This window comes from Mauremys mutica, unplaced genomic scaffold (assembly GCF_020497125.1).
Source record: "Mauremys mutica isolate MM-2020 ecotype Southern unplaced genomic scaffold, ASM2049712v1 Super-Scaffold_100033, whole genome shotgun sequence".
Taxonomy (NCBI): Eukaryota; Metazoa; Chordata; order Testudines; family Geoemydidae; genus Mauremys; species Mauremys mutica.
The window spans coordinates 3,688,628-3,698,092 of NW_025423255.1; the positions used below are offsets into that span (position 1 = coordinate 3,688,628).

At 53.7% G+C, this 9,465-nt stretch overlaps 3 non-coding genes across 3 annotated transcripts; 2 read left to right on the forward strand and 1 right to left on the reverse strand.

Annotated features, from left to right (window-relative positions):
- Positions 1 to 384: 384 nt before the first annotated feature.
- TRNAT-AGU lies at positions 385 to 459 on the forward strand. The gene has a single exon. It is a non-coding gene; the product is annotated as a tRNA-Thr (tRNA).
- Positions 460 to 2,582: 2,123 nt separating this feature from the next.
- TRNAV-AAC lies at positions 2,583 to 2,655 on the reverse strand. Its single transcript has one exon. It is a non-coding gene; the product is annotated as a tRNA-Val (tRNA).
- A 6,392-nt stretch (positions 2,656 to 9,047) lies between these two features.
- TRNAC-GCA lies at positions 9,048 to 9,119 on the forward strand. Its single transcript has one exon. It is a non-coding gene; the product is annotated as a tRNA-Cys (tRNA).
- Positions 9,120 to 9,465: the final 346 nt, after the last annotated feature.

A 9,465-nucleotide genomic window follows, 5' to 3' on the forward strand; every position in this document is an offset into this window, starting at 1 on the left:
TGGATGCTGAAGCCACAACACAAAGTGCTAAACAATATATGAGAACGGCTGGTGTCAGAAGAGTCTCTACCAAAGCCTTTTCCCACCAGCAGGGGCATCTCTGTGCACAGAACTCCTGGTAGCGTGACGGCTGCAGGCAGTGGAGAACTCCACTTTGGCATCTCTTTGTTGTTGAACATCTGCAGTGGCTGTTTAAAGGTCTCTGGATAGTGATCTTTGGGAAGAGCTGGCTGAAGTGTCTTCCTAGTAACCAGGAGATCCTGGCTTGGCCTGACAGTTCTTCCTTGCAAGTCTTGAGGGAAATGGGGAACGTCTGTAGTTTGGAAGTTGCAGGTGTTGTCCTGCACCATCAAATGGAGCATTGGCAAATACTTTCTTGAGGCAGGCACCATGGCTTAGCTGGCTTAAAGCACCTGTTTAGTAAACAGGGGATCCTGGGTTCAACTCCCAGTGATGCCTTGTTCTATGGCTTTCGTCTGCTCTGCTCACATTTTCCTGTGTCTTTCCGGGAAACAGAAGAGACCTCCCTTGGTATCTAAGTCATTGCTTGCTAAGGAAAAGGCTTCTTTGGAGAGAAGCATTGGAAAGAATCAAATCACAAGCCTGGAGTTGATGAAAAGGCTGCTGTGACTGGCATTAGCATGGTGGTTGCTTCAACTGCAATTGCTGCAACACGAGAGCCTGCGCCACACGTCCTTGTGATTCGCTGGGGATGTCTGCACACAGATGTCATGTCATCTTCCTTTTGATTGTCACTGATGAAAAATGGAGCCGCTGGGAGAAAAGTCCCAGAGGCACCTGCCAGGTAAAGTGGAGGTTAGAGATGCAGCACCCAGTGGTGCCTTGCCAAATGTGTTCACTCCTCCCACTTTTTGGTCAATCTTTTGAGGAAACAGAGAGGACTGCCTCTGCCTTGCAATGCAAATGCTTCCAAAAGAAACCGGTCGTTTTTTCTGACAAGTGTTGGAAGGAGGCACCTAAGAAACGTGGAGACAAGGAAAAGGTCGCCATAACTCAACTTGCATCCATGGCTCTTGAGGTCACAATGCAGAGCACTAAGCACTGTACGACCACAGCTGGGGACAGAAGGGTCTTTTCCAAAGGCATTTTCCACTTGCAGGGTCCTCTCTGTGTGCAGAATTCCTGATAGTTTGATGTCTACAGGCCCTGGAGATCACTATTTTGCCATCTCTCTCACTGTTCCAGTGAACATCTGCTGTGGTTGTTGAAAGTCTGTGATGGGATCTATGGGATGCAACCTGAACAGTGGGACCCCTGAGCCTGTGTCCCACTGCCTGGGCTCCCTCTCACACTGTGATGCTGTGAGGAACTGAGAATCTCTGGCAGATATTGCACTTACACAGACATCCACACGTAGGGACACATCCAACTGTTACATGAATGCTTCTCCCAGCCACTCATAACACTAATGATAGATAGAGAGCCTCCCGCCAATTCCCCCCAGCTCTGCAGCCTTGCGCCCCTGGATCATACCATCTTGCCTTTAATCAGAAGCCTGATCAGTGTGAGTTTATTATGCAGGGTCCACCCCTCCCTCACTGTGAATCGTACATGAACCAGCCTTGTAATGGAGCTGCGATTTCCCAAGAACTTCAAGCAAAATACACCAGTTTAAGTCCAGCATAAAACAGATTTATTAACTACAGAAAGATGGAGTTTTAAGGATTATAAGTGGTAGGCATAAAAGAGCAAAGTAAGTTACCATGGAAATTAAAGATAAATTCACAATCTAAACTTTACACCTGATTACACTAGGCCGTAGTTAGGTTATGCCACAGGAAGGCTTAATGCTCGAGCTGCAGTGCATGCTGGGCAGGCTCTAGGCCGGGCTCCCCGTGGCAGGAGAGAAGAAGAAGACTCGGCCCCTGGAGGGGCAGCCTGGGGCTTCCTGGATCCCATTTGCTCACAGCCAGCGCCCTGCCCCCACTCCCAAGTCATTAATGGCTCCCCCAGGTCAGCCAGAATGGAGCAGCAGTTTTCACTGCACCAAGTCCACTTATGGCTTACAGGCAACTCCCAGACCCACCATCTCGGCCAGAAAGGAGCCCACTCAGCCTCGCCATTGCTGCTTTTCCTTCCCCCCAGAACCCCGCTTCTCCTTGGGCTGCAAGGAGCCATCCCTGGGAAGCCAAGAGGCAGGCACAGGATTCTGCCTCCCAGCAGCCAACCGCACCTCCCCCGGCTTTGCAGAACGAATGGTGATGCTCTGCTAACCCCACTTAGCCGCAATGATGTGCTTACTTTCTGCCCTCAGCTCGACTTTCCTCTTTTGCCCCATTCCTGCCTCACTTCCTCCTTTGGCAAGTCACGCAGAGGAGGCCAGCAGGAAGAGTCGGCCTCCACCAGCCAACCTCCAACAGCAGAGGAGACCAAGCCACAAGCCTCCAAAAGGTGACACGCCGCACTCCTCTAGGTTCTCCAGCCTGACACCAAGGTGCTTTCTCCACTGCTGTCAGCACCCTCTGTCATGCAGGGGTTGGAGTTATCCCAGGGACAGGCCAATAGGAGAAGGAGGAGCATCTTCCTGAACAGCAAGGGGATCTGGCAAAAGGAAGCCAGCATGTTTCTGCCTGGTTTTGAACCAGGGACCTTTTGCATGTTAGGCAAATGTGATAACCACTACACTACAGAAACTCCATCTGCTTGGCTTTTGCTCACCCTGGCACAGACCGATGGACAAACCTAGAGAAAGTGGTGGCAGCCCTTCAATAGGTCAGCTGGCAGAGCAGAGGACTGGAGCGGGCGCTCAGGAAGTCGTCCTTACGTCGCCCTTGTGACTCCAGCTTGAGGGAGAGCTGCTTTTTCTTCCCCTTGCTGACAAAGAGCAAGAGAAGAATGAAAGGTCAGGTGGGCCAACTCGGTGCAGAAGCCCATGCTGCCTTTTCCTGCTGCATAGCCTGAAATGAGGGACTTGTGGCAGTTAAAGGCACTGCTGCACTTTCAGAAAACATCCCACCCGTGCACAAAGGGGGACAGAAGAGCCTGTTAGTCTAGCACGCTCCCAACTGAACTACTTGAGCAGCTGCTCGGTTTCTTTTTGGCCTATTACTTTTCAGTCTGGGATGTTTTTGTCAGTTGTGGCACAGAAAAAGGACGTCATTGCGAGCGGCCCATGCAGACAAGATTCACTTTTGCCTTCCTTGCTCGGCTTTACTTGCTTCCTCGCCCTATTCCTGCCTTAGTTCCTGGGTTACCTGAAGGCGACGGGGGGCCAGCAGTACCAGGAGGAAGTTGGGCAGCTAGACCCTGGTGGCAAAAGTCCTGCCGCCACTTGCCACCCCACTCTCTTCTCCCAGCTTCACATATTGGCCACCAGGGACTTGGGGCCCAGCAGCGCAACGGAAGGCAGTGGACAGAGCCACCCTCACCTTGAAGCTCCGGCTCATTAAACCACATCTTCAGTCGCTGATGGCCAATGAGAGACTGACATCGCTTGCTATTTTAGCACTTGGAAATGCCATTGGCCAATCTTTGGATCTCTGTAATGCTGCGCTTCAGTTCATGGGGGAAAGGCGAGAGAAGCGACCTTTCAACTAAAGGCCTGGGGTTAACATCCTAACGCTGTCTCCGACTGTAACACTATTTAATACCGGCCCACCCTGTGCTACTGACAGTTCCATTTCTAGATGTTAGTACATTTCAGTTACCATTAAAATTAAAAAGTTTCTATATGCTTAAAGAAAATGCATGTTTTATTTGCTTATATATGGCATGAATAAATACAGGTTTACAGAACCTAGCCTGCAAATTTATCATCTTATATGACAGAGAAAATCATGCATTGAAATTGTGCGTCAAAATCATGAAATGAGCTACAAATGCAATGAAAAATAAGATATTCAAAATTTTAACATATGGGGGGGGCACCGAAGACACATCTTGCCTGGGAGAGGCACTTGGTGTAGGGGAGGCCCTGTCAGGGAAAGCAGGAGTTAGTCTCACATGCCTATTTACAGGCTGTAATCTGTGGGCGCCCTGCTCTGAGGGAGGGATCGCGGCAGCCCAGACTCAGGGCTGGAACAGGCCCCGGATTGAGGGGGTGGCTGCAGGGTTTGCAGAGCTCTGATGTCTCAGACAATGTGTCTCTCCCAAATCCTCAGCTCTGCGTCCCCAGAAGGCTCCTGCGCTGCCTCCGCTCCTCTCACAGTCTATAGCAAGGAGCAGCAGCAAGGGTCAGGGATGAGCCATAGGGCACTAGGTGGGGGGCAGAGGCTTCAGGAGCCCAGAGTGTTTGCCTGTCTGGGCATTTTGGCTGAGACCTCAGGGACACATTGTGAGGCAGAATCCCAGGCATCTGTATGAAAGGAGCATAAGGACGTAAGGACATAAGGACATACGAACGGCCAGACTGGGTCAGACTGGGTCCATCTAACCCAGTATCCTGTCTTCCCATAGCGGCCAAAGCCAGGTGCCCCAGAGGGAATGAGCAGAACAGGGAATCACCAAGTGATCCATCCCCTGTCACCTATTCCCAGCTCCTGGCAAACAGAGACTAGGGACACCATCCCTGCCCATCCTGGCTCAGAGCATGTCCTCCATGAATTGATTTAGCTCTTTTTTTGAACCCTGTTATAGTCTTGGCCTTCACAACCTCCTCTGGCAAGGAGTTCCGCAGGTTGACTGTGCGTTGTGTGAAAAAATACTTCCTTGTGTTTGTTTTAAACGGGCTGCCTATTCATTTCATTTTGTGACCCCTAGTTCTTGTGTTATGAGAAGGAATAAGTAACACTCCTTATTTACTTTCCCCACACCAGTCATGATTTTATAGACCTCTAGCATATTTCCCCTTAGTCAGCTTTTCTCCAAGCTGAAAAGTCCCAGTCTTATTATTCTCTCCTCATATGGCAGACACTCCATACCCGTTTCTGAACCTTTTCCAATTCCAATACATCTTTTTTACGATGGAGCGACCATATCTGCACGCAGTATTCAAGATATGGGCATACCATGGATTTATACAGTGGCAATAAGATTTTCTCTCTTATTCTCTATCCCTTTCTTCATGATTCCCAACATTCTGTTCACTTTTTGCCTGCCACTGCACATTGAGTGGATGTTTGCAGAGAACTATCCACAGTGACTCCGAGATCTCTCACTTGAGTTGGAACAGCTATTTTACATCCCATTGTTTTCTATGTAGAGTTGGGATTATGTTTGCCAATGTGCATCACTTTGCATTGATCAACATTGAATTTCATCTGCCATTTTGTTGCCCTTTCACCCAGTTTTGTGAAATCTCTTTTTAGCTCCTCCCAGTCTGCTTTGGACTTAACTATCCTCTGTAGTTTTGGATCATCCGCACATTTTGTCACCTCGGTGTTCAGCAGATCGTTTATGAAGATGTTGACTAGTCCCAGTACAGGCACCACTAGTTACCTGTTTGCATCCTGAAAACTGTCCATTTATTCCTATCCTTTGTCTCCTGGCTTTTAACCAGTTATTGATCCACGTGAGGACCTTCCAGAAGTGAACGTAAGCTGGTACATTCCGGTATGGGGTACTGGCGAGAGCGGGTACGCTGTGCCAGCCCGGCCCGGCTTCCCCAGGCTGGTGATTTAAAGGGCCCAGGGCTCCCTGCAGCCTCCCAAGCCCCCCTGGCGGAGCCCCGGGGAGCAAATCACTGCCCTGGAACGCTGCTCTCTCCCGCGCTACGAACACAGAGCAGGGGCGGCGGGAGCTTCCTTACAGTGGGGGGGTCACTATTGTCTGAACTGTGGCACTCCCATGACACCCCTTCCCCAAGGACCCACACTCACACCACCTCTCCCCCCGAGGCCACACCCACAGAATGCCTCTCCCCCCCCCAAGACTCCCCCTTTCCCCCCTCCATCATTTCTCCTAACAGCCAGTTAAGAGTGGTGGGGCCACGGCCCTCTAAACCCCCTGTTCCTGCACCCCTGACACAGAGCTAAGCAGCAGCGGTGTGTGTGTGTGCGTGTGACAGAGGCTGCTGTGCTGAGCTGAGCCAGTGAGGGAAGCGGGGGCTGATGTTGGGGCTGCCCCCTCCCCCTGCCTCAGGACTGGTTGCTTGCAGCAGCTGTCTGAACATAGAGACAGTGTGTGACACACTCCCTCTCCCCACACACACACTCCCTCTCCCCACACACACACAGTCTCTACCCCGCCACGCACACTGCAGTTGAGAAGCAGCTGGCAATCTAGTAAGATGCCCGTGGAACGGTGGGATAGAGAAACCTGCATCATGTGATGCTACACCGGCCCATGAGGCATTGCAAACCCTTCCCAAAGCACCCTGCAGCCAGTTGCACAGCTACCCACAGTGCACTGCTCTCTGTGGCCATCCAAGATTCTAGCGTGGATGTGCTCTGGTGACACAAGGGGCATAGTGTGGACATGCAACAGCTGTTTAATTAAAACACTTTAAAGCCGCATTACCCAATAGTGTAGAGACAGCTTGAGAGTGAGACAAGACCCAGCTCCCTTGAAACTAAAGAACCACAACTTTCTCCATAGTTGGCAGGATTCAAACCTGCGCAGGGAGACGACAATGGATTTCTAGTCCACCGCCTTAACCACTCAGCCACAACTACTTGGTTGAGATGTGTCTCTCACTGCACTCTAGTTCTGTTCTCACTGAGTGATCAATTCCAGTTGTTTCCTCAGACCAGCTCCCTCAGCACACACACTGCCGTGCCATTGTGTAAGTGTGTCCATGGCTGAACTGCAAGAATTCCTGCTCATTTCCCTTCTGGCTGGAGCATGAGGAGAGTGTGTTTGTGGTCAATGACGTTGCTGTAGATTGTTGTCCATTTCCTGCCTTGATCATTCAGACAGTCCCTTTCCTGCCATATCCCCAGCACATCAGTGAGTAAACTCAGCTTTTTATTCCATCCTTGATGTTTCATGGAATAACAACAGACGACTGAGGAAAGAGGTGGGCAGGGCGGGTCTCAAGGGAGGGGAAGAGAGGTGGGGGCGGTGGGCAGGGCGGGTCTCAGGGGAGGGGGCAGAGAGGTGGGGGCGGTGGGCGGGGCGGGTCTCAGGGGAGGGGCAGAGAGGTGGGGGCGGTGGGCAGGGCGGGTCTCAGGGGAGGGGGCAGAGAGGTGGGGGCGGTGGGCGGGGCGGGTCTCAGGGGAGGGGCAGAGAGGTGGGGGCGGTGGGCAGGGCGGGTCTCGGGGGAGGGGCAGAGAGGTGGGGGCGGAGGGCAGGGTGGGTCTCAGGGGAGGGGGCAGAGAGGTGGGGGCGGTGGGCAGGGCGGGTCTCAGGGGAGGGGGCAGAGAGGTGGGGGCGGTGGGCAGGGCGGGTCTCAGGGGAGGGGGCAGAGAGGTGGGGTGGTGGGCAGGGCGGGTCTCAGGGGAGGGGCAGAGGGGTGGGGGCGGTGGGCAGGGCGGGTCTCAGGGAAGGGGCAGAGAGGTGGGGGCGGTGGGCAGGGCGGGTCTCAGGGGAGGGGCAGAGAGGTGGGGGAGGTGGGCAGGGAGGGTCTCAGGGGAGGGGCAGAGAGGTGGGGGTGGTGGGCAGGGCGGGTCTCAGGGGAGGGGCAGAGAGGTGGGGGCGGTGGGCAGGGCGGGTCTCAGGGGAGGGGCAGAGAGGTGGGGGCAGTGGGCAGGGCGGGTCTCAGGGGAAGGGCAGAGAGGTGGGGGCGGTGGGCAGGGCTGGTCTTAGGGGAGGGGGCAGAGAGGTGGGGGCGGTGGGCAGGGCGGGTCTCAGGGGAGGGGGCAGAGAGGTGGGGGCGGTGGGCAGGGCGGGTCTCGGGGGAGGGGCAGAGAGGTGGGAGCGGTGGGCAGGGCAGGTCTCAGGGGAGGGGGCAGAGAGGTGGGGGCGGTGGGCAGGGCGGGTCTCAGGGGAGGAGCAGAGAGGTGGGGGCGGTGGGCAGGGCGGGTCTCAAGGGAGGGGCAGAGAGTTGGGGGCGGTGGGCAGGGCGGGTCTCAGGGGAGGGGCAGAGAGGTGGGGGCGGTGGGCAGGGCGGGTCTCGGGGGAGGGGCAGAGAGGTGGGGGTGGTGGGCAGGGCGGGTCTCAGGGGAGGGGCAGAGAGGTGGGGGTGGTGGGCAGGGTGGGTCTCAGGGGAGGGGCAGAGAGGTGGGGGCGGTGGGCAGGGCGGGTCTCAGGGGAGGGGCAGAGAGGTGGGGGCGGTGGGCAGGGCGGGTCTCAGGGGAGGGGCAGAGAGGTGGGGGCAGCAGGCAGGCCTTGGGGTACGGGGTGGAGAGGCACAAGGAGGCCTTCAGGGAGGAGAGGAGCGAGCGGAAGGTGGACCAGCAGACCTCAGCCCCAGTGGAAGAGCGGGGGTGGGAAGTGGCCAATGGGAGTGAGGGCGGAGCACAGGTGGGGCCTCAGAGAGAGAACAAGGGAAGGGGGTGGAGTGGGCAGGGCCGCCCAGAGGATTCAGGGGGCCTGGGGCAAAACAATTTTGGGGGCCCCTTCCATTAAAAAATGTTGCAATACTCTAGAATCCTGTGTTCTCATGGGGGCCCTGCAGGGCCTGGGGCAAATTGCCCCACCTGCCCTCCCCCCGGGCAGCCCTGCCCTCAGCCTCTCCTCATAAGTCCCCTGCCCCCTAATCATTTTTGTTGCCCTCCCCTAGACTCTCTCCAATTTGTTTCTGTAGTGGGGGGGCGAAAATTGGACTCAATGCTCCAGATGTGGCCTCACTAGTGCCGAATAGAAGGGAATAATCACTTCCCTCGATCTGCCGGCAATGCTCCTACTAATCCAGCCAATACGACCAGGTACCCATATTGAATGCAGACCCAGCAATATTTGATAAATTGGTTACTGTCCATTCAGGAGTTTATTTCCCACCTATTCATAAATAATGAAGATGCTCTAAGCAGAGGGGAGAGAGCTGTCCCGTCTGTGTAGTTAATCCATCTCCCCGAGAGGTGGTAGCTATGCCACTGGGGGAAGCTATGGGAGTGGGTGTGCAAGCTGTGGTGTTTACATGGATCTATAAATTTAATCAAACTCCATTTTTAAAAGCACTGTGGTCTGGGAACAGAACAGGAGATCTCTGAGGCAGGGCCTGTCCTTCAAAATCTTTAAGATCTCTGACTTACCTACACAGCAGCCATGGGGGTATAGCTCAGTGGTAGAGTGTTTGACTGCAGTTCAAGTGGTCCTTGGTTCAAATCCAAGTGCCCCCTTATAAACCTCTTCCTTCAACAAAAATAATGGCATTTCCATTATGTTCAGGAGTTCCACTGAATAGGGATTCCTGAAATGAATAGAACACTCAAAGTTTTCCTGTGCAAATGCATAAAAACCTAGCAAACATGTCCCTTCACTGAAATCAGTTCCAATCCTCTAAAGGATTAAAGAATCCTTATTGAGGTTGCAGGAAAAAAACATCCCGATGTGTAGAAAGAATAGTAAATATGGCAGGCGACAAGCTTGGCTTAACAGTGAAATCCTTGCTGATCTTAAACACAAAAAAGAAGCTTACAAGAAGTGGAAGATTGGACAAATGACCAGGGAGGAGTATAAAAATAT